Source organism: Anomaloglossus baeobatrachus, chromosome 1 (assembly GCF_048569485.1).
Source record: "Anomaloglossus baeobatrachus isolate aAnoBae1 chromosome 1, aAnoBae1.hap1, whole genome shotgun sequence".
Taxonomy (NCBI): domain Eukaryota; kingdom Metazoa; phylum Chordata; class Amphibia; order Anura; family Aromobatidae; genus Anomaloglossus; species Anomaloglossus baeobatrachus.
The window spans coordinates 976966520-976992209 of NC_134353.1; positions in this window are offsets into that span (position 1 = coordinate 976966520).

Genomic DNA, 25690 nt, shown 5'->3' on the forward strand with positions numbered 1-25690 from the left:
TGAAAGGGAAAATTAGCAGTCAAACAAAAAGTTAACAAGGTGAGGGCCAGGTGCCCCGGCACCACTGATTGCCCAAAACAGCGCTAAAACCATCAGAAAAAAGAAGCATTGGTGAGCAAAAATAAAACCTGGTTAGACACCACAGAACACATGTTGCACATACACTCATTAAGGTGAAAAGGAATTGAGACCAAATCAGTAAGTCAGAAGTAATACGTAATCCTGTGGTCAGGGTGAAGCGCCCCTAGTGGGCTCATGAATCCTGTGGTCAGGGTGAAGCGCCCTTCTGGTGGACTTATGAATCCTGTGGTCAGGGTGAAGCGCCCCTCTGGTGGACTTATGAATCCTGTGGTCAGGGTGAAGCGCCCTTCTGGTGGACACAATAATCCTGTGCTCAGGGTGAAGCGCCCCTCTGGTGGACTTATGAATCCTGTGGTCAGGGTGAAGCGCCCCTCTGGTGGACTTATGAATCCTGTGGTCAGGGTGAAGCGCCCTTCTGGTGGACACAATAATCCTGTGGTCAGGGTGAAGCGCCCTTCTGGTGGACTTATGAATCCTGTGGTCAGGGTGAAGCGCCCTTCTGGTGGACACAATAATCCTGTGCTCAGGGTGAAGCGCCCCTCTGGTGGACTTATGAATCCTGTGGTCAGGGTGAAGCGCCCCTCTGGTGGACTTATGAATCCTGTGGTCAGGGTGAAGCGCCCCTCTGGTGGACTTATGAATCCTGTGGTCAGGGTGAAGCGCCCTTCTGGTGGACTTATGAATCCTGTGGTCAGGGTGAAGCGCCCTTCTGGTGGACTTATGAATCCTGTGGTCAGGGTGAAGCGCCCCTCTGGTGGACACAATAATCCTGTGGTCAGGGTGAAGCGCCCTTCTGGTGGACTTATGAATCCTGTGGTCAGGGTGAAGCGCCCCTCTGGTGGACTTATGAATCCTGTGGTCAGGGTGAAGCGCCCCTCTGGTGGACTTATGAATCCTGTGGTCAGGGTGAAGCGCCCTTCTGGTGGACACAATAATCCTGTGGTCAGGGTGAAGCGCCCCTCTGGTGGACTTATGAATCCTGTGGTCAGGGTGAAGCACCCTTCTGGTGGACACAATAATCCTGTGGTCAGGGTGAAGCGCCCCTCTGGTGGACTTATGAATCCTGTGGTCAGGGTGAAGCGCCCCTAGTGGACAATGAGAGGCGGTGAACTGCATTTGGCGCAATGTAACTTTCCTGTAAAGACACAATTACTTATAACTATACTATGCCTGTAATTCTAATTAGCTCGGGCTGTAATTCTGACCTCTCTAATGCTGCGGTTCAGTAATATAACATCACATAAGCAACAAAATTGTCCAACAGAATTACCAATTAGACAAAGTGAATGTATTTTCATGGTATGTAGAAAATCCCTTTAAGACTGCACCGTACAAAAACAAAACCCACACTCAATTGAAACAGGGTCTGAATCTTTCGTGCCCTACGTTTGTTTGGGGGCAAAGGGACAACAAACTCAATATCAACTGAAAAAATGTCAAAAATTGTTTGCATTCATCGAAGTCACTAGAGCAATTAAAGAAAATCATCAAGTAGTGAGCGACAAATTTTGAGAGCGTCTCACACCACCGCACCCATTGAAGAAATGAACTGAAGAGTTAAAAATAATGGAATGACATAAAGCCTCCCATGGGAAGTAAAGAATTGCAACAAAAATTGCCCTACATGCAACAACCAAACTATGGAACAGTACGGATGAACAGGTAACGGACAAAACACAGATTCGATATCAGATTAAGCAAAAGTGCACTGCGTCTGAACTCCCGTATAAGAGAAATTACACTGTGAAAGACACAGAAATCAAAGCTTACTCAGGAGGGATACCATGATTAACAGACCCGCCATGTGGGTGAGATACAGTAGGTGGTGTATCAATTGAAATTTACCCGGTTCCGTTCCTTTTAGCGACAATAAGGGAGCGATTAGAAAAATTAAATGGAATAAATAAAGTGAAAGAAAAATACAAAACTGATATGACCAGCCACATCCTTATTGGGATATTTGTCAAGCCACAAGGGGCATCTCTGATACCTTTACCGGGGTCGTCTGAGACATTTGTACCATTTTACCGAGGACCTTGGAAGGAGGGCGGGTGCATCTAACAGCCAAATGGCTCCGCAGCAAGCAGAACACTCGTGCTAGTATTGCATAACCCAAAGAACCGGAAGTGTCAATCATTAAACAACCAACACGCTCCTGGGCGGCGCACGGCCACCATGGCTGGACCTTGTGAAGCTCCCGGCACAGTGGCCGTGGATTGAAAAGTGGTATACTGGCTTCTGTACGGTCATTAACCTAAGCCAGAAATCCATGGCTTGGACACCCAAACCAATGCCAGGGTGTAGGGACAAGCCGACGCTGAAAATCCTCATAATACCAACTACACCCATAACCACCGTGAGTTTATAGGAACTATAAATTAGGTATTGATAAATGAACATTTCAGGACCACGGTCGGGATGTTTCTGACCCAGGACTGAAAAACCTGTAGCCAATTACTAATTGTTCTCGTGACCCTGGGTTTCTTATCATAAGTACTGGGACAAATATAAACGTGACTTAGTCGACATGATGCTATCACAGGGGGAGTATCCATCAAAACACCACCGCTGACGTGACAGCACAAGACCGCCAGGCATCCTCGAAGCGCCCGATCTCTCAAACAATGAAGATGGAGAATGCCACCTTAAGGAGCTGTAATGCCTTAATCCCCCAAGCCTCCGTGAACACACCGGATGTTGATGTGGATGCCATCTCTGGGGAATTCGCCGTAGATACACCACCGCTGACGTGGGAAGGGGCATACCTCACATCCCCGGGCTGTTCAGTAGCAGACCAATTCCTCTGTGTCCTCGTAGGCTGCACCATAGATGTTCGTGCACACTCATCAGTCACCCTCGAGACGCTTGAGAGTTCCGTGAAGAATGCTTCAAGCGCTTCCTGCACCAATCCGACGAGCGACGCTGATCGTGCAGATCCGACCGATGCAAGGCTATGTGCCCACGCTGCGTTCTGTCCCTACAGAAATTTCCGCAGCGATCTGAACAGCACACGTGCGCCCCAAACCGCCGCAGAAACAGTCCGTACTGAAAAGCCGATTTCATGCGCTCCGCATGCAGCCCCCCCATAGACAGAGCAGGGGCTGCATGCAGAGCGCACCAAAGAAGCGACATATCACTTCTTAGAACGCAGCGCCCCAGCAGTAGCCGAAGCTCCGCGTTCCAATACGCCATGTGGGCATGAATTATGCACAATCTTCATAGCTTGTGCTGGGGACGCAGGACGCATGCAGCCACGCTGCGGTGCAGAATGCAGCGTAACTGCATGAAAACACGCCACGTGGGCACATAGCCAAACGCAGAGGGGAAGCGGGACCGATAACTGGTAGGACATAAGCAGGACCCCTGTGGTCTGCAAGGATTTAGACATTGTGAAAGTAGCTGTGGATGTGAAGAAGGGGACAGCTTGGGCATCAAGGGTTAATTGACAACGTGGCAGACCATCACAGGTATGCAGCACAGGAGGGGAGTTAGGGGTGGGGGGGCCAGGGATACAGGCTGGTGAGCAGACACACTGCCCAAAACCTGCAGAAGAGGAAGTGGTGTCATTGTCCATGGCAGTATATGAGGGGTTAAAGTAATACTGCTGTGATGCTAATGCACTAGACGTGCTGGGAGCTGCAGGGGAGATGAAGGGGCGTGCAGCAAACTGTGCTGTGTGAAAACAACAGGGAGGGGGCTGAGAGAGCAACAGTTGTGAGGTGTTTATTAAAGCCTGCCTGCAGTGCTAAAGGCAGGGGCAGGAAAAGCAGGGATGCACATGGGGCAGGGGCCCGAGGGAAGCACCTAGGAGAAGAAACACTTCCCCGGCAGGTGCTGCAGCTGTCTGCAACATAGCCCCTAGCTGTGACTGAGGAGAGCTGAGCTCTGCAAACAAATGAGCCAGTCATCCCTAACCTTCATGCCACGCATGGGCCTGCAGCATCTCAAGGATGTGAAGGTCCATCGGGTTTCTCCTGCTTCCACCAGGCAGAGCTGCTCCGGATCCTGGGATACCAGGGGAAGAGGCCGGACACCGGCCCAGACCCCAATATATAGGTAGAAATTACACCCTATAGGTGGGATTGGGAATTCGGGAGGGGCCAGGACGGAGTCCCCTCCCAAACACAGGAAGAGCAGGGCCTGGACGGGAGAGGGGGCTGGACAAAAACAGCATTGGGGTTAACCCCTTGCTGCACAGTCTGGGGCAGTTTCATTATGCACTACACTGCCCACCAGCCCACTCACCGCTCACTTTATGGCCAAAGGCTGGACATGTGGAGAAATCATGGGCCACCATCTGTGGTGTCTTGTCATCAGCTTGGTGGGGTGGTCCATAGCTGTTTACTATGCTGGGCTCATGCCACCGTTCATATCAGCCATGTGGGCAGATCAGTGGTCAGTGATGTCTTCTACTTCTCAGTTAGCATTTAGGTTATATAAAATATTGTGTTCATTAAGCCCAACAAGTCCTGATAAAAAAACAACCCAGAACTGATAACTCCAAAGGCAGCTCCGTAATTCTAACAGAAACCACCGATCTCAACAGTTACATCGGTTACAGTTCTCAGCAATGACCTGAAGGCCTCAAGCAATTTGATGGCTGTTACTATATAGAGGATTATAATTGTTTATAGCGCCATTGCCTTCATGACACTTTACATGTAAAAAAGGGGCATACATAGACAAGTACAATAATTGTGAACATTTCAAGGCACAGACTGGTACAGGAGGAGAGAGGACCCTGCCCGCGAGGGCTCACAGTCTACAGGAGGAGAGAGGACCCTGCCCGCGAGGGCTCACAGTCTACAGGAGAGAGGATCCTTCCCGCGAGGGCTCACAGTCTCCAAGAGCAGTGAGGACCCTGCCAGCGAGGGCTCACAGTCTACAGGGAAGGGTAAGGATACAGGAGGAGAGAGGACCCTGCATGCGAGGGCTCATGTAACGCCCCACGGGGTAGGTGTTTTAACCTACTTTGTCGCCCACCTGCAGCAGTCGCCTCAGGGACTTCACTCCACCTTCAGGGACGCCACAGGGGCTCCACTTGATTACCGCTGGCAACAGGTATGTCAGGTTTATTTACATGGGAGTCGTGACGCCACTCACGGTTTTCGGTCAGGGTTATGGGTGACCGCCACTGCAGGTTTAACGAGCGTCTGGGGCTGATGGAGTCTGCAGTCTGAGGGTATGGCCTCCCGTGAGTGAGGCTGGCCCCAGGGGCTCGGGTGTGTGGAACAACAGGTCGCAGAATAACTCAGTCGCAGTCCAGAAAGTCTTTCAACTCGTTTACTCATGTTCAGCTGGTTTTGTGAGGTAACCCGGGCGATGCTGAGATAGACCAGATAGAACCAGGTATCCTTCAGGCTGGTTTAAGGGTAACCGCTAACTCACCTTCCTAGTACTTCTTGTTTCGGACAACCCCTGACTTAAAGTACCGTGGGATTCATCCAGGGAAGTCGCAACTGCCTTTTCTCCCCTTTCTGGCCCTTTTGCTGGCAGCGTGGACCAAGGAAGATGGCTCCAGGCTGGATCCTCCTTATGGGCCCCCTCGTTGCTGCTGATGCTCAGACTCTGTGTTGGTTGGTGAGGAACCTCTAGTCTCTCCACCTGCAGGTTTAGCAGACCACTAAATGGATGTCTGGCTCTAGGGACCTGTACCCCGTTCATGCCTGGTTACCAGGAGTCCCCATACTCAACTGCCTGTCCTCTCTTCAGGTGTCTTTCAGACTGACTGTGTGGCAACCGTTCTCCCCCGCTAATGGCTACTTCATTGGCAGGGTCTGACTAGCGTGTCCGTGCGCCTACTCGCTCCTTCTCCCTGCGCTCTCCGCTTGAGACTGTCTTGCTCCTCTCCTACTCCTTTCCTGACTGCCATCTTAGCTTCCAGCCCCTCCCCAGCACCCCTAACTGAGATGTGGAGGAATGCCCCCTCTTGGGTCTGCCCAAGGGTCCCCTCTAGTGTGTGGGAGACCTGGGTGCTATGTGTCTGTGCGTACACACCCTATTCCACCCTTTGTATTTTACCTGGAAGCACTGCCCCATCATGGGTGCAGTACTCTGTGGTGCCTGACCAGGTCAGGGGTGCCACACTACTCGTTGCCGGGCTGGGGTGCAGATCCTCTGCGTTGTCACAGGGTGACCTGGCCCAGTTCTGTTGCCCCGAGGCGTACAGGAAGGAGGATTGAAGGGTGGTAGGGAGGATGGAGGTAGTAGTTTGAGGTTAGGAAAGTCTATTAGGATCGTGACACCATCTGCGGTAAGTGGTCAGGTAATAGCCTCCGCTGCTGTCGCTGTCCTCTGGGCAGATGTCGCTGCAGCTAGGATGGTCTTCCTTCCCGCAGGAGAAGCTAGGCCCCAGGTATATGCTGGTGCTTAAATGGAACAATACGTTCGGGGGGAACAGGGCTGAGGGCGACGGCAAGCACTGAACAACACAGATGGGAGGTTTTTTTACATTTCACTAGTATTTGGTGTAGTCCAGGAGCTAGCGGTCCGGTCAGCCTGGAAGCAGCAGGGGAATTTCTCTCTGCCTGGTAGTTGTAAGCCACCTTTGGTGCGCATGTGTAGGTTGCTGTGGGTAGCATGAGCCAGTGCTCGAGCCCACTCTGTAGAAGTGACTCCTGGCTCTTTCTTGCCACTTCCCCTCTGGGTGGGCCAGAGAAGGTAAACTCTTCTGCCCTCCGGCGTTACTACTGGACTGTAAGCACCCAGTAGCCTGGGGCACCGGTATCCATTGGATGCGCTCGGTCCTGGAGAGCTGTGTAGCAGCTCTCAGACAGCGACCATTCTCTTTGGTGTGTAGTACTGTTCTGAGGTCTGGCCTCCTGTTGCTCCCTAATTCCTCCTCCAGGTCAGTATGTCCAGAGAGGCTCCCTTCAACACAGGTTATGAGCTCCCACTACTGGTCCGGAGGAGGAAGTGGTGTTGCATGTTAGTGTACTGGCTGAGATTTCCCCACTGCTTTCAAGCATGGCATTGCCCCCAGTGATGAGAACAATGCAACTGTGGCTCCCAGAACCACTGGGGTGCCACACTTACAGTCTACAGGAAGAGAGAGGACCCTGCCCGCGAGGGCTCACAGTCTACAGGGAAGGGTAATGATACAGTAGGAGAGAGGACCCTGCCCGCAAGGGGATGCGTGAGGAAACAGTAGGGGAGGGCAGAGCTGGTCATGCAGCGTGCAGTGGTATAGTGGACTGAGGGTTACTGCAGGTTGTAGGCTTGTTGGAACAGATGGGTCTTCAGGTTCTTTTTGAAGATTTCTTCGATAGGTGAGAGTCTGGTATGTTGAGGTAGAGAGTTCAAGAGTATGGGTAGGAACGAGAGAAATCTTGGATATGATGATGGGAAGAGGAAATGAAAGGGGAGTAGAAAAGGAGATCTTGTAAGGATCGGAGATTACGTGCAGGTAAGTACCGGGAGACTAGGTCACAGATGTATGGAGGAGACATCACTACGAATGGCTTTGTAGGTCATCGTTAGTGTTTTGAAATGGAGTCTTAGGGCAATGGGAAGCCACTGAAGGGATTAACAGATAGGAAAGGCTGGGGAATAGCGGGGGGACAGGTGAATTTAGGATAGATTTCAGGGAAGTAATAATATTAGAAGGGATGCCACAGAGCAGGAGGTTACAGTAGTCCAGGCGTGAGATAATGAGAGCATGCACTAGGGTTTTGCAGATTCTTGGTCAAGGACTGTACGGATCCAGGAAATATTTTTCAGTTGGAGGTGGCAGGAGGTGGCTTGAAGGAGAAAGCAGAGTCAAGGGTTCCCACCAGGCAGCAAGCACGCAGGACTGGGGAGCGTGAGCAGCCATTGACTTTGATGGATAGGTCAGTTGGGGAGGTAGAGTGAGGAGGAAAGATAATGAATTCTGTTTTGTCCATGTTCAGTTTTAGATATCGAGCAGAGAAAAAGGATGAAATAGCAGTCGGACATTTGTGGGATTCTGGTTAGTAAGGAAATGATGTCAGGTCCAGAGAGGTAGATCTGCTTATCATCAGCATAAAGATAATACTGAAAGCCGTGGGACTCTATGAGCTGTCCCAAGCTGACGGTGTTAATGGATAACAGCAGTGGTCCAAGAACTGAACCTTGGGGGACATCAACAGATAGGGGGTGAAATGAGGAAGTGGTGTGAGAGTGGGAGACGCTGAAAGTTTGGTCTGTTAGCTATGAAGTGATCCAGAATAAGGCCAAGTTTGAGATAGCCAGAGATAAGAGAATCTGTAGCAAGAGGCAATGGTCCACAGTGTCAAAGGTGGAAGACAGGTTTAGGAGGAGGAGAACAAAGTAATGTAGAAGGCAGAGGACAGGTCCAGGAGGAGGAGGACACATTAATGTAGAAGGCAGAGGATAGGTCTAGGAGGCGGAGAACAAAGTAGTATTGTTTGGCTTTGACGGTTAGTAGGTCATTGGTGACTTTACTTAGGGCAGTTTCAGTAGAGTGATGGGGTCGGAAGCCAGATTGTAACCGGTCAAAGAGGGAGGAGAGGTGGGAGGACAGTCCAAGGTGGACATGCTGTTCCGGTAGTTTAGAGGCATGGGGAGAAGTGATATAGGGTGATAGGTGGACACAGTAGTTGGGTCAAGTGAGGACTTTTTGAGAATGGGCGTGAGTGATGGAGGCATGTTTAAAGCATAAGGGGAACACACCAATTGTTAGTGATAAGTTGAATAGATTGGTTAGGGTTGGGATGAACACTGCAGTGAGGTTGGGGATGAGGTGGGACGGGAACGGTAAAAGGGAGCAGGTGGTGAGATGTGATCTCGAGAGAAGAGAAGAGAGCTGGTTTTCTGTCATGATGGAGAAGCTGGCTATGGAGGAGCAGGGTTCAGTTCAGATTCAGTTGATTTTTTTCGATCTGCTGCTTGAAGAAAGAGGCAAAGTCTTCAGCTGAGATGAGAGTAGAGGGAGGTGGTGCCGGGGGACAGAGGAGAGAGTTGAAGTGTTGAATAGCTGTTTAGAGTTGTGAGATACAGAGGATATGAGGGATGAGAAGTAGGTTTGTTTTACAGCAGTGAGTGGAGACTTGAAATTGGTGGAGGACTGTTTGTATGCAATGTAGTGCTCAGTGGAATGAGACCTCTTCCATCTGTGCCCAACAACCCTGGAGACTTGTCTCAGTTCTTAAGTCAGGCTTGTGTGCCAAGGTTATAGATCCACCATAACAAAAAAGGTATAATCAAATTTTATTAAATATCCACACAACACAAAACCAACATATATAAGAAAAATAGTGCTGGTGAAAGCTACAAATGTAAATGGGGTGCACCTACGGTAGAAACATACCGAGCTAGTGAGGAATGGGTGTAAACTGCATATACTGTACATAACTGGTGATATAAGGATCTGGATCCACTCCTCCAGAAAACTGGGGTTAAGAATATATATGATATGGAATAATCCCAGCAGGTTTTGCTCTCAATCAGCATTAGTTTCTCCAAATCCAGCATGTCCTGTAGATAGATCCTGACAAGGTTTGGGGATTGATGGATACCTAAAAACAGAGGTAGCTTTGGCTGCCTGCTGGCAACAATGTCCTCTGCCGTAATGAGGCAGTGAGTGAAGAATGTAATTTATATAAATCCGAATGTAACAGCAGGCAGAGGCGTTAACGAGCTGATGGGAAGATGAAGTGTTTGGCACGTATGGACCAGTGTCGCGGGCGGGGAGGAGGGTGTCAGCACACTACGCTCATCCCTTCTGCTCGGGTCCGGCGACTGCTGCTCAGTGGTGGCTCGAGCGGTGGGCCGGATCCCGGGGGTTTCTCGAGCGGCACTCCTCGCCCGTGAGTGAAAGGGGGTTGTTGGGTGTGGGAATTGTTTATTGTCCGTGACGCCACCCACGGTTGTGGTGATTTCACCACCGCTGCTCAATATGGGGATCCCGGGGATGGTGATGTGGAGCAGCCAGGTGTTGTGTTGCCCCTCCGTGGGTAGGGGTTGGTGATCCCGGGGCCCGGTGGTGGAGAAGGAGGTGCGGGGCCTGGTGGGCGCAGGGACGCGGGGGCAGCGCTGTGCCTTGCGGCACTGTGGTACTCACTCAGCCTGAGACGTTGACACAGTTTTTACGGTAAACCAAACGGCTGGATGGACGGTCCCACGGACGGCTGCACTTGCTCTCCCAGTAGGTGACGGTGATGTCCCTCTTCCTTGCACCTTTGTTTACTTGTTGGTTGCGATGGGTCCCCACCGGTAACCCGCTCCCCGGCTTCAAGCTGGACCGGAGGAGCTCTACTCTTTGCCCGCAGGCGCTGGCCCTGAGAAACTGGTGTCTTGGCGGTGGCGGTGTCTCTCCTACACTGGCTGGGCTGTTGCCTTCAATCGGGACTTGGTTGTTGGGGGATCTACATCCCCTTCACTGACGAATTCGGCAAATTATGGCGACTCCAAGCCTTGCCGGGGTCCGAGAGGCCCCTGCCCTGGTGCTGACTGTCCTTCGGAACACTGCTCCAGACCGTCGGGCACACAGCCTCCGGGGTCCTTCCAGGAACTTCCAAACGGTCCCCCTCCAGACAGTCACCGCCGTTGCTGACCTTGCTGACCTGTCCTGCACACAGCTGGACTACTTCAGGCTTTCTCTCTGTCACCACTCTTGCTTTCCTCCTTTACCACTTTACTTCACTTCTACTTTCACTTCCTTAGCTCATCTTAGCTGTTTACTCCTTCACTCCCTGAGCTTATCTGCCTGGTTTCTCCCGCCTCCAGAGCTGTGTCCTCCTCGGTGGGCGGAGCCAACCGCCTGGCCCACCCCCTGGTGTGAATCATCAGCTTCTGGAGGAAGGCAACAAGGATTTTTGGTTAGCTTTGGTGTTCCTAACTGGGATGTAGGGTGTGGTGGTGTGTGACCTGTGTCCCCTGGCTTGCCCAGGGCGACACATTCCCCCTTAGCAAAATGCAGACCGTCCGTGGGCTGCCGTCCAACACCGGTTTTATTTTTCTGTAAAAGATAACATGGGAAAATAATAACATATGTACATTTTTAATAACTCTTCCCTTAACGGGAGGCACATTTACTTTAACGTTGCATAACGGTTTACGGTTACGGTTTCCGCTCTCTCCTACCCAAGCAACCTGGCCCTGATGCTGCCCCTAAAACCCAGGCAGCACCCCTTGACCCACAGTCCAGCACACGGTACCCGAGCGGGATCTGTCCTTTCCCTCCAGAGGATAGCCACCAGTTCCTTTGGTGGCTGGGCCCCAGCCTGCTCTGCTGAGGGCCCTCCCTCCAACCTGCCTCTCCGGAGGCGGCATTGCGGAAAACGGTAACGGTAAACAACTTATTTACAAGCCACTAACGTTTGTGGTTGCCCTGCAAGTTCATGGGCTTGTCCATGGAAAGTCCTCCATGCAAAACTTTTAAACGGTCCCACACGGGGACAACGGTGCCGGCTCCAGCCGGTTGCAAATCACACAGTTAATCAGGTAAAGTACTCTGTATCATCATTTTCTTATCATTCTCAACTTTTTCAAACTTTTAAACAACAAAGTGGTGGTCCCAACGGGGACGGTGCTACGGGCATCCGCTGCCCTACTCGTACCTTTCTGCTGAGGCGGACCCGTCCTCTGCCACCGGCACATCAAACATGCACTGACATGCCTGCGGTGACAGGGGCACCCGGTACCCATTTCCACCGGCACGCGGGGTATGGACAACCACGGGGTCTCCTACATAGCGGGAACGCTCACTTGCCTCTTCAAACTCAGCAGCAGACCCAGGACTAGGCCAGGAGTCGTCATCTCGTGTTTCTGCGTCAGGCGGGTTGCCGCCAGCTGTCGCAGCCTCCTGGCCTCCAACATCCAGCACTTCAGCCCCTTCTGCGGTAGCACGGAGCAGCAGATTAGGCGAGCTGACATTAAGGCGCCTCATAAGTAACGGCAAGGGTGATGCATAGGCCGAGACTAGGCCGGGCCCCTCAGCCGCAGCGGCCGGTCCTGGTAGGACATAGGGACGTGGGTCACCAGTCGGTTCTGCTACATCCATTCCCCCTCCGTACCTCGGGGCAGTTGTAAGCAGCTCCTCCACCTCGTTGGTCCACTGCTCCATCATCCGGAAGATCTGATCCTGCTGACGCTGGTGGAACTGCATCACCCGGGCCTTCATCCAGGCCATGGTCTCGGGCTCAGGGTCTGGCACAGTCTCTACTGGGTCTTCCGGCACCATGCTGTTATGGGGCCGCGGTTCTAGCGGTTCCCCCTGATATACTTCAGGGACGTCCCGGACGTCTGCAGCCGGCTGGTCCGCCGGAGCGGCTGGGCAGGGTATCGCTACCGGTTGGATAGGTAGCGGGCCTAATGGTGGGGCGGCAGCAGCTATTGCGGGTAGCAGGGAGAGAGGTAGAGTGAGCGGAAGCCGGCCGGGCCCCTCAGCTCCAACGGCCGATCCCTCAGGAATACAGGGGCGTGGGTCGCTTACCCGCTCCTCCAAATCCTCTTATGCCTCGCGTCTCCACATAGCAGCCACCACATCCACCATGTCGGTCTCCCACTCCTCCAGGAGGAGTTGCATATGGGCCTGCAGACGATTACTCAGCGGGACGGTCCGGTCCCTCAGCCACGTCGCCGTGCCGGGCGCAGGGGCTTCCTCATTGGGAGTTGGGTCGTACATCTTGGCAATCGTGCCTTCCAGGAACCTGGTATGTTTGCAGAGTCCTGGCGTCCCTGCTTTTATAGCTGCAGCTACATGCGTCCAGCCGCCATCGCGTCCCCCTTAGCTCTTTCCGGCCCCTCCTCTCTCGGGGCAGGGTTTTGGCCTTCGCGCCTCTACTACTCGAGAAGACGCTCGAGCGGGAACTTTTCGCGCCAAAGATGGCGGCTTCTGAAATTTTTCTGCCGGATACCTCCGGCGGTAACAAGGCGCACCTCTACCAGACGGCAGAGCGGTAAGATCCTGTTCGTGACGCCAAGTTGTCGCGGGCGGGGAGGAGGGTGTCAGCACACTACGCTCACCCCTTCTGCTCGGGTCCGGCGACTGCTGCTCAGTGGTGGCTCGAGCGGTGGGCCGGATCCCGGGGGTTTCTCGAGCGGCACTCCTCGCCCGTGAGTGAAAGGGGGTTGTTGGGTGTGGGAATTGTTTATTGTCCGTGACGCCACCCACGGTTGTGGTGATTTCACCACCGCTGCTCAATATGGGGATCCCGGGGATGGTGATGTGGAGCAGCCAGGTGTTGTGTTGCCCCTCCGTGGGTAGGGGTTGGTGATCCCGGGGCCCGGTGATGGTTTGGGAGGTGCAGGGCCTGGTGGGCGCAGGGACGCGGGGGCAGCGCTGTGCCTTGCGGCACTGTGGTACTCACTCAGCCTGAGACGTTGACACAGTTTTTACGGTAAACCAAACGGCTGGATGGACGGTCCCACGGACGGCTGCACTTGCTCTCCCAGTAGGTGATGGTGATGTCCCTCTTCCTTGCACCTTTGTTTACTTGTTGGTTGCGATGGGTCCCCACCGGTAACCCGCTCCCCGGCTTCAAGCTGGACCGGAGGAGCTCTACTCTTTGCCCGCAGGCGCTGGCCCTGAGAAACTGGTGCCTTGGCGGTGGCGGTGTCTCTCCTACACTGGCTGGGCTGTTGCCTTCAATCGGGACTTGGTTGTTGGGGGATCTACGTCCCCTTCACTGACGGATTCGGCAAATTATGGCGACTCCAAGCCTTGCCGGGGTCCGAGAGGCCCCTGCCCTGGTGCTGACTGTCCTTCGGAACACTGCTCCAGACCGCCGGGCACACAGCCTCCGGGGTCCTTCCAGGAACTTCCACACGGTCCCCCTCCAGACAGTCACCGCCGTTGCTGACCTTGCTGACCTGTCCTGCACACAGCTGGACTACTTCAGGCTTTCTCTCTGTCACCACTCTTGCTTTCCTCCTTTACCACTTTACTTCACTTCTACTTTCACTTCCTTAGCTCATCTTAGCTGTTTACTCCTTCACTCCCTGAGCTTATCTGCCTGGTTTCTCCCGCCTCCAGAGCTGTGTCCTCCTCGGTGGGCGGAGCCAACCGCCTGGCCCACCCCCTGGTGTGAATCATCAGCTTCTGGAGGAAGGCAACAAGGATTTTTGGTTAGCTTTGGTGTTCCTAACTGGGATGTAGGGTGTGGTGGTGTGTGACCTGTGTCCCCTGGCTTGCCCAGGGCGACACACCAGCACTCTGAAACAATGCATCAGCTATTATATATAGGCTAGACCAGTGCTCTGAACCAATGCATCAGCTATTATATATAGGCTAGACCAGTGCTCTGAACCAATGCATCAGCTATTATATATAGGCTAGACCAGTGCTCTGAAACAATGCATTGTGAGTCTTCTAGCAGGATGTTCTCCTGAAGTGGCCACTGAGCTCAGAGTGTCACAGAGTGTCACAAGCAGGTTGTACAGAGAAACAGAGAGACTGGAAAAGAAGAGAAGTGGCCACTGAGCTTAGAATGTCACAGAGTGTCACCAGCAAGTTGTAGAGAGACAGAGAGACTGGAAGAGTTACAGAAAGGCAGAGACGTGGATGGCTTTTGGCCATTTCCCACAATGATAACCGCTTTATTGTAAACAATGCCCGTGAGAACCAGATGATGAATGCCACACAACTCCAGGCACATTTATGGGAGGTGAGAGGCTCCCAAGTGTCCTGTCAGACTATTCAAAACTGCTTACATCAGCGTGGTCTGCGAGCTAGATGACCTGCAAGATACCTGACCATACTACCAGTCTTCCTGGATGAGGGACCCGTGGCCTCAGTGCTGGTCACTAATGAAAGTCAATTTATGCTGAGCAGAAATGATGGCCACCAACAATGTTGGAGATGTGAAGGAGCGCGCAGTGCATCAGCCACTGCTGTCACCAGAGCCTTTGGTGTGGTGGTGGTGTTACACTGTGGGCTGGTGTATCCGTACAGAACGGCTCTACACTGGGTGAATGGTACAGTGACAGCCCCTACTACTGGAATAACATCATTAATCTCGTCATTGTGCCTCTGCAGGAACAACACCGGCCTAATGTCAACTTCATGGAGGACAATGCTCCAGCTCATCGAGGTCGCATCATTAGGTAACGGCTGCTGGAGACTTAGGGACCTCAAATGGAGCGCCTGCACTTTCCTTAGGTCCGTATATTATAGAAACCTATGTGATCAGCTGAGTCACTGTGTAGAGGCCATAACTCTGTACCCCAGAACCTCAATGACTTGAAGGCCGCCCTCCAAGTAGAGTGGCATACTGGCCTCCGCAGACAATACCTCCAGTGGTGACCAGCAGGAGGCGTCGTTGTCAGTTGGAATTGATGCTGAAGGCCACAGGACATGATTGTGACACTGATATTTTGGGGGGTGGAAGGGTGTATCCACTGTTGGCTTTTGTTTCAATAAATTGTCTGAGTTGAGGAAATCACCATTGCTGCTTCTTAAATGCCCGACTTTCATAAGAAGATATCACTGTAGTGTGAATTTTTTTACACTTATATAAATTTCACCCTAAAGCCAAATATCCCCAACTTTTTGTGAGTAGTGTGTATAACCAAACCCAGAATGTGGTAGGGCAGACCACGATAGGGAAATTAAAAACAGGTGGAGAGGAGCAAATAAAGAAGGGAGAACAAAGACAATAGGAACTGTTACGCCCTGGCCTATCAGGTCGTCACAGGGTATTGTGCAATCTGCCCTTCTGCACAGTATCCACTGCTCCTTGGTTACGGGTCCCTGACCTTTGGTGTTGGTAAGAACAAGCTAATCAAAACCCTAGGAACACTGCACCACACCCACCAGACACACCAGTGGACAGTCTGAAGGGAATAGGGTCGCACAGTTGGGGGGTTGGTTGAAGGGGAGGTCAGGAGTGTCAGGAGACAGTCAGATGAGCGGTGATTCTCAAGAGGAGAGGTCACAAGTGAGTGGAGTGGTGACTCTCGAGAGGAGAGGTCAGGAACTGGGCTCCGTGAACTACTAGGTGGCAGACGTTGGTCTGGGCCTGGTAGGAGCTGGACCCTGGTTGCAGGGGATCGTGACAAGGGGCATGGACTGTCGAGGAGGACAGCCGGCGGCCTTGTGCCATCACCGGGCAGGGGCCAGGGCACGACGGGGTACGTGCACCCTAGGCCAGGAAGTAGCTTCAGGTGTCCTAGCAATTTACCCGACGAGAACGGAGCCTTCAAGATCCGATCTCCACCCGCTCCAAAATCGGGGTACTAGCGCAACGAGGGGGATAGGACTTTCCCACTACATAGTCCAGAAAATCCAAAGCGTGAACCCTGAGAGCAAGCTCACCCAGTGAGCCATATGGGTGAGCGGGACCCGTTTAGTTCTATGCTAAAAGGGACCAACTACAGAAAAGAGGTGCCAAGGTTAAGGTCACAGACTAACAAGCAACACCAACGGGCACGGGATGCAGGTGTGCTCCCTCCCTGCTGCAGTGGCATCAAGAACTTTGGTTTACCATGGTTGTCAGTGTCAGCGTTATTGGACAGAGTGAGTACGCAGTTAAACCTTACCGGCCCGACGGCACCTCCCCGACACCATCACCGAGTCCCGGGGCACCCCCCCTACCCGTGGAGGGGTTAATCATCTGGCAGCCCACACCATCGCCACCGGGTACTCTCCATTGCAGCAGTGGTACTACACCTTACCATGCACCACGGGTGGCGTCACAAACCTTCCCCTGTAAATACTTCCCCCCCTTTATTCCGGGTGGCTGCGTGACCCCGACCCCTGAGGTTCGGAGACCCTTCGAGCCACCGCGGATCTGGATCCGAGCGGCAGCGGCAGGCTGCTGACGCAGGGGCGACACAGAACCATTAGCATTTGATCAAGGAAGAAAAGGCAAATCCCAGCAGACAGAGGAACTGACCATTTCTATAGACATTCATTCTCCAAAATCAGTAAGCATAGCCCCTTCTTAGGTCAATCTATCCAGCTCCACCCATCATCAGTTGTATTTAACCAGCTACGGTCCTGTGTACAGACATTCCATGAGGAAGAAGGGCGGTCCCTTTGTTAGCACCCCTGTGATGTCACACTATGAAGTTTTTCATTTTGAAGTGCTCATCTGAGACAACGCTGCCAGCCAGAATGTCCTCACCCCCAGCAGCGGGCACCGAGCAGATAAGACGCGGGACCCCTGATCTGCACTCAACCATCCAGGCTTCTTTTTTCATCCTAGAGCTCATGAGCAGGACTATCCCCGGTAACTGTGTGGCGCCCCTGAGGCTTCCGTCGCCACAGAGATATTGCACCTCAGCCAGAGGTGTGATGTCCCATCCTGGGTAAGAATGAGGTCATATGCCGGTCCATAGACTAAAACTTGCACACACCAATTGGTAGGCATACACGGGGTCAGGGATAGTGGCAGCCACCCCCATAGATGTATTTGTGGCACCCTGGACCAGCCAGGGGCCACAGAAAACAACACCAACACACCCCACACTCCCGGTCAGGCACACCAAAGTCAGACAAAAACCCTTGTTGCCTTCCTCCAGAAGCTGATGTTCACAACAGGGGGGTGGGCCAGGCGGTTGGCCCCGCCCACCGAGGAGTTCACAGTCCTGGAGGCGGGAAAAGCAGACAGTTCAGTGAGGGAAGTGAAAGTTGGAGGAAGGAAAGTGTAGTAGTAGAGCAGACTGAAGTTGGTCCGGGTGTGTGGCCCGGACGGATCAGCAAGGTTGGCAGACGGTGGTGACCATCTGCAGGAGTGGCCTATCGGAGCTAACCGTAAGGACCGTGGACGGGTGGTGGCCCGGCGGTACCGGACCGGTACGCAAAGAGAAGCCAGCACCATCTGGCAGGGGCTTACGGACCCCGGCAAGGCTAGGAGTCGCCGTGAATTTGCCAAGTTCGTTAGCGAAGGGAACCAACTGGGTTTCCCAGCAGCCAAGTCCCGACAGAAGGCAACCGTCCAACCGAGAGAGGGAAACACAGTCACCGCTAAGGCTAAAGTTCCCAGGGCCAGAGCCTGCGGGCAAAAGGGGCTGCTCCAGCCCATATCCAAGCTGGTGAGCGGGTTACCGGTGGGAACCCATTCGAACCGTTTACAGTACACAGGTGCAGGGAAAGGCAGTCACCATCAACCTGCCGGGAGAAACAACACCGCAGCCGTCTGTGGGACCCGTCCATCCAGCCGTGCGTTTTACCGAGAACTGTGTCCTCATCATTGGCTGAGTGAGTACAACCGTGCCGTGCAGCACAGCGCTGCCCCCGCGACCCTGCACCTCCCCAGGCCCTGTAACCCGCCTGTCATCCATCCCTACCCCATCACCGGGCCCCGGGACAACCAACCCCCTACCCACGGAGGGGAGAACTAACATCAAAGCTGCTCCCTGTCACCGCTCCCGGGATCCCTGTCTAGAGCAGCGGTGGTGTCACCAATATCACCACAACCGTGGGTGGCGTCACGGACAATAACCAAACCCCCACAATCCAATCAAATCTCCTTTTCACTCACGGGCGAGGAACGCTGCTCGAGTCCCCGGGATCTGGCCCCCCGCTCGAGCCACCACCGAGCAGCAGTAGCCGCAGCCGCCGGACCCGAGCAGTGGGAGAGCGCAGCGTCCCCTCCTCTGCCCGCGACAACTTGGCGTCACAAACAGGATCCTACCGTTCTACCAACAGGTGGAAGTGCGCCTTGTGTGACCGCCGGAGGTGTCCTGCCGAAAAATTTGTGAAGCCGCCATCTTGGGCGCGAAGAATTCCCGCTCGAGCGTCTCCTCGAGTAGTGGAGGCGCGAAGGCCAAAACCCCACCCCTGTAGAGGAGGAGCCGGAAAGAGACTAAGGGGGACTGATGGCGTCTGGCCGCATGTAGCCCGCGGCTATAAAAGCAGGGACGCCAGGACCCTGCGCCCATCTTGTTCTTGGAAGAGGCCGCCGGAAAGATGTACACGCCGTCCCGTAGCATCGTAGCCTCCGCGCCTGGAACCGCGGCGTGGGTGGAGATCCGGACCGCGCAGCTCCAACAACGGCTGCAGGTCAAGATGCAGCTCCTCTTGAAGGAGTGGGAGGCCGACATGGCAGAGGTTGTAGCGACCGTGCGGAGATGCGAGGAAGAGGGAGCTTCGGAAGGGAGGGTGAGTGACCCACGCCCCTGTGCCCCTAGTGGGTCGGTCATCGCGGCCGAGGGACCCGGTCCACGCCCGTTCGCCCTGCTACCTCCCCCGCTATCTGTACCGGCCGCCGCGGCCCCGCCACTAGGCCCGCTACCCCCGCAACCGGTAGCGGTACCCTGCATTTCCGCCCAGACGGATCGACCTGTAGCCGGAGCCCGTGACCGACCGGAAGTGCTACCCTAGAAGGTGCAGAAGCCTGAGCCGGAGACATCCCCCGAAAGACTCCCCGAGCCGGAGCCGTCAGACCGCTCCGTGCTGAAGGCCCAGCGGAGGAAGGCCCCTGTGCCCATCCCCCACACCTCGGCTGAGGTTGCACCGGGTTGCCGCTGCAAAGCAGCATCCCAGGCCAAGTCACCGCGGGACCTTCCACCCAGATCACCAGTTGTGGGCAGTGTCCAGAAGGTCTCGCGGGGCCCGACCCGTGCGCCAGAGCTCGCAGCAGCACCGTACTGGGATCGGGCCCAGCGGTGTCGGCTCCCTGAGATCGTGGAAAGGGAAAGGAAGAAGGCGGAGTTGGTGGCCCGTACGATCCGGGAAAAGGAGAGTTTGAGACAAGCAACCTTCCGTGTCCGGGGCCCCCTGTATGAAGGGCAGGTGAGGCGGTTTGATGTCCGCCGGGGCTATGGCTTTATATATGAGCCGGGCCTGGAGGCCGAGGTCTTTATAGCCCGGCGGGATGTTAATGCCCACCTGCCGGAGGAGCACCCAGGCCGCAACCTGATGCCAGGAGACCTGGTGCAATACACCCGGCACTGCGGGGAGAGGGGGTGTTTGTGTTGGACGCAAAGCTGAGGGGCAGCCAAGAGGCCCGAGTGTGTACCGCGCCCCCTCCCCCGACCGACGCCGAAGAATTCGAGTGATGGCAGCGGAGTACCGTTGCAATTGTTCCCCGTTGGGACCACCAGAGTGCTGTTTAAAGTTTCTTCGAATGATAAGTAAATAATTGATGGGAAGTTCACCTGATTGTCAGCTTGATTAGAACCGGTCGTTGCCGGCAACTGTTCCCCGTTGGGACCCCCCTTTTCAAATTATGCGTAGAAACTACTACGAACAGGCCCGAGAACTAGCAGGGCAACCACAAACTTGTGGCATGTAAATAAAAATGTTTTGTGGCTATACCGTTACCGCCTCCGGACAGGCACATTGGAGGAAGGGCCCGCAGTGGAGCAGGCTGGGGCCCAGCCATCACCGGAACCGGTGGCAATCCTCTGGGGGTTTCAGGGGTTCCCCATGGACGTGGGTCCCCTGAAAAGGACAGAACCCGCTCGGGCAACTTGTGCTGGACTGGGGTCAAGGGGTGCTGCCTGTTTGCTTAGGGGCAGCATCAGGGCCAGGTTGCTTGGGTGGGAGAGAGCGGAAGCCGTTACCGTTGGCAACGTTTTAAGTAAGAGTACCTCCCGATGTGGGAAGATGTTATTTTAATTGTAATCACTGTTTTACCGTTACCTTTTTCAGTTGTGAAAATAAAACCGGTGATGGACGGGCAGCCCGCGGACGGTCTGCATTTTACTAAGGGGGAATGTGGCGCCCTGGACCAGCCAGGGGCCACAGAGAACAACACCAACACACCCCACACTCCCAGTCAGGCACACCAAAGTCAGACAAAAACCCTTGTTGCCTTCCTCCAGGGGCTGATGTTCACACCAGGGGGGTGGGCCAGGTGGTTGGCCCCGCCCACCGAGGAGTTCACAGTCCTGGAGGCGGGAAAAGCAGACAGTTCAGTGAGGGAAGTGAAAGTTGGAGGAAGGAAAGTGTAGTAGTAGAGCAGACTGAAGTTGGTCCGGGTGTGTGGCCTGGACGGATCAGCAAGGTTGGCAGACGGTGGTGACCGTCTGCAGGAGTGGCCTATCGGAACTAACCGTAAGGACCGTGGACGGGCGGTGGCCCGGCGGTACCGGACCGGTACGCAAAGAGAAGCCAGCACCATCTGGCAGAGGCTTACGGACCCCGGCAAGGCTAGGAGTCGCCGTGAATTTGCCAAATTCGTTAGCGAAGGGAACCTCCTGGGTTTCCCAGCAGCCAAGTCCCAACAGAAGGCAACCGTCCAACCGAGAGAGGGAAACACAGTCACCGCCAAGGCTAAAGTTCCCAGGGCCAGAGCCTGCGGGCAAAAGGAGCTCCTCCAGCCCATATCCAAGCTGGGGAGCGGGTTACCGGTGGGAACCCATTGGAACCGTTTGCAGTACACAGGTGCAGGGAAAGGCAGTCACCATCAACCTGCCGGGAGAAACAACACCGCAGCCGTCTGTGGGACCCGTCCATCCAGCCGTGTGTTTTACCGAGAACTGTGTCCTCATCATTGGCTGAGTGAGTACCACCGTGCCGTGCGGCACAGCGCTGCCCCCGCGACCCTGCACCTCACCAGGCCCTGTAACCCGCCTGTCATCCATCCCTACCCCATCACCGGGCCCCGGGACAACCAACCCCCTACCCACGGAGGGGAGAACTAACATCAAAGCTGCTCCCTGTCACCGCTCCCGGGATCCCCGTCTAGAGCAGCGGTGGTGTCACCAAAATCACCACAACCGTGGGTGGCATCACGGACAATATCAAATCCCCACAATCATCCCCACCCTTTTCACTCACGGGCGAGGAACGCCGCTCGAGTCCCCGGGATCTGGCCCACCGCTCGAGCCACCACCGAGCAGCAGTAGCCGCAGCCGCCGGACCTGAGCAGTGGGAGAGCGCAGCGTCCCCTGCTCCGCCCACGACATATTCATGGGGCCATAAGTCCCATTTCTGGTCCCAATAGTGTGGGTTCTAGTCAGTGGGTGTGTGGGAGGAGTCAGAAAGTGTGAGTAGAAAGGGAACCAGGAAGTTCAAGTTCAGTGTAGTCAGTGAGAGGGAGAAGGAAAGGGAGGTAGTTACCTCAGGAGAGTGAAGGAGAGAAAGTGACAGAACGAAGTTCCTGGTGGAGACCCTGGGGTCTAGTTAGGCTCAGGTGACACCTGAAGAAGGAATAGAAAGGATCCCAGGGCCACGGAAGGGCAGTTTGGCTTGTGGCCTGTTCTACAGGAAGATCGGGTGGAGGGACTTGGCTGCATTCGGGGACGGTCCCCAGACAGAGGGAAGAAAGACAATTCCTCATAAAGTAACACCGAAGGCCGAGGGTGGTTGCAAGAGCCCCGGGCCACAACCCACCACAGATCCCTGGTGAAGGGAGCAAGATACAACTGCGGTTAGCTCCGTTTGTACAGGCCCTGTGGTGGAGGCCGAGACCAGTTCAACTAATAGAGTCAAGGCTGAGAAGACAGTCAGGAGAGAGACACAGGAAGGGTGCACCGGTATTGACCTCTGAACTACCTGGGATCGGTGGAGCTCCCTGACAATGGATCCCAGCATAGCGTCGGGCAACTGGTTTGTCGACACCTGGACTCAGAAACGGTGAGTAAAAGACCTAAACTGCAAGCCCTGTGTCGTCTGATTCATTCTGCACCTCGTCCACAAATACCATAGACTTTACCAAGCACCAAAGGTTGCCCCGGGGTATCCGCTCTACCTGTGGAGAGCAAGAAACACCTTAGCTGCCATAACATCAGCCCCGGAGGTCCCTTCCAGCAGCTGCGGCTCCATAGCTGCAAATTACCACAGGTGGCGTCACGAATCTTATATAAATATTATCACCATCTCCCCCAATACCGCCACTTTTAATTGACTCCACCAGGGTCACGGAATCGGGCCCCGCCACCGCTGATTACCCCGGACTAGTCCGGCCCGACACCGAGTCACCTAAGGCCCTGGGGTGGGCGAGTCATTTCTGGCGTCACGAACAGTATTTGAACAAGACCCGTTAACACGGGTGACGTGTGCCTTAAAGAACTGTGCTTAAAAGACTGTGATTTACGGTGTGGAAACTGCCACCGCCTTTAAAGTTGCTAAGCGCGGGAAGAAGGGGGGCGTGCCTGGGAAAAGAACACAAAGTTAAGCCCCGCCTCCGCTATGCAAAAAGAAGAAAAAGATGGCGTCTCAGAAAAGCATCGTACGGACAAGCGTCTGATACTGGTGGCTACAGGAGACAAGCACTTACCAAAATGTATTGGATTATCAGAGCAGGGATGCCGTCCATGGTGGGCTGGGTGCCGGCCTGGCGCCACGGAGTGGTCTATTCCCCAGCTCCGCCTCCAGAGTGGAGAAGGGTGCAGCCGAGCAGTGCTGCCGAGTGCTCGAGACCAGGCGCAACTATCAACCGGGAAGGCTGCAGGATGGAAGGGAGCTGGAGACCCGGAACGATGGAAGACGCATGGGAGAGAGCCTCGGACCCTGGCATGGCCCTCCGGATGGAGGAACTAAAGCAGTTGGGCCGCCGGTTGCAACAGCTCATGGGAGAAGCGGAGGAGAAGGACGCTGAACCCGAGGCCCCGGGTGACGCTCAAGCAGCAGCCAGCGAAGCAGAGAGTCGGGAGGCCCAGGCCACTGCCACTGACCCGGGTAAGAGACCCGTCGCCCCCACTGCACAGCACGTCGCCCCCGCTGAACCGGACTCGGCCGAGTCTGACGAGCAGCCCTTACCCAGCCCTCCAGCCGGTGAACCCGAAGCCGCCGCTGAACGCGTGAAGACGTGGGCAGCCGCTGCGGAACCCAGCAGCGGATGCTCCACCTCGGGCCGGCTAAGCCCAGACCTGCTCCTGGGGCCTTTGCCCAGCCCTCCGACCGGGGAGCTCGGAGCCGTCTCGCTCGGCATACACTGGGATGCTACAGCGATCCGCGGAAGTGGGCTGGCGGCCCCACTGAAGCCGGTCATGACCAAAGAGGCCACGTCCCTAGTATGCCAGCGGCAACTGGCCCAATTCCAGTTAGAGCGGGAGCACCGGGAGGTGAATCGGGCCAAAAAGGAGGCCGCCAACCTGGCTTACAAGGCCCAGATGCGCAAAGCCAAAAAGTCCAAACATGGCCCAGTCCGAAGGGGCCGGATCATAAACTTCGATCTAGATAGAGGCTGGGGCTTCATCAGAGAGCCAGGATTGGGAAAGGATGTCTTTGTGTCCCGCCGGGACATCGAGGAGCACCTGCGCCAAGGCCACCCAGTGCGCGATGTCCAGCCTGGCGACCGTGTGGAGTATACACGATTCATGGGGACCAGAGGGTGGTATGCCCTGGACGTGCATGTGTCGCGGGCGGAGGAGGGGACGCCGCGCCCTCCCACTGCTCGGGTCCGGCTGCCGCTGCTGCTGCGGCCTCTGCTGCTGCTCGGTGGCTCGAGCGATGGGCCGGATCCCGGGGACTCGAGCGGCGCTCCTCGCCCGTGAGTGAAAAGGGGTTTGGTTTTGGGATTTGTTTGTTGTCCGTGACGCCACCCACGGTTGTGGTGATTGTGTGGACACCACCGCTGCTCTGTATGGGGATCCCGGGAGTGATGGTATGGAGCAGCTAGATGTTGGCCCTCCCCTCCGTGGGTAGGGGGTTAGTGATCCCGAGGTCCGGTGATGGGGACATAGGATGGTTGTCAGGCGGGTTATGGGGCCTGTTGGGGTGCAGGGACGCAGGGGCAGCGCTGTGCCGCACGGCACGGAGGTACTCACTCAGCCCAAGGATGATGACACAGTTCACGGTAAACAAGCGGCTGGTTGGACGGGTCCCTCGGACGGCTGCGGTGTGGATGTTCCCTGCAAGTTAGCGGTGACTGTTTCTTCCCTGCACCTAAATACGGTTGTTGGTAGCGATGGGTTCCCACCGGTAACCCGCTCCCCGGCTTGGATATGGGCCGGAGGAGCCCCTCTCTTTTGCCCACAGGCGCTGGCCCTGGGAAACTGGTGCCTTGGCGGTGGCGGTGTTTCCCCAATAAGGTTGGACGGTTGCCTTCAATCGGGACTTAGTTGTTTGGAGACCCAGGAGGTCCCCTTCACTGACAGATTTGGCAAATTCACGGCGACTCCTAGCCTTGCCAGGATCCGAAAGGCCCCTGCCTATGGTGCTGGCTTCTCTTCGTATACCGCTCCTGTACCGCCGGGCCACCACCCGTCCACGGTCCTTTCGGCAACCTCCGATCAGCCTCTCCTGCAAACGGTCACCGCCGTCTGCCAACCTTGCTGTCTCAGTCCGGGGCACACACCCGGACCAACTTCAGGCTTTTCAACTATCACTTTCTCTGTCACTACTCTCACTTTCCTTCTTCTCCTTCCTCTCACTTTGAACTCCCAAACTCAACTCTCTCCTCTCCAAACTGAACTTTTGGTTTTCCCGCCTCCAGGACAGTGAACTCCTCGGTTGGCGGAGCCAACCGCCTGGCCCACCCCCTGGTGTGGACATCAGCCCCTGGAGGAGGGCAACAAGGATTTGTGTTTTGACCTTGGTGTTCCTGCAGGGAATGTGGGGTGTGTGGTGGTGTTGTGACCTGTGACCCCTGGCATGCCCAGGGCGTCACACTCCCACTTAGCAAAACGCAGACCGTCCTTGGGCTGCCCGTCCAACACCGGTTTTATTTTCCATTTTTTTTTTCTGAAAAGATAAAACGGTAACACATACAAGTATATTAACATCATCCCACAGTGGGAGGCACTTTTCTTAAACGTTACGGTAACATTTTAAACGGATGCTGCTGCCGTT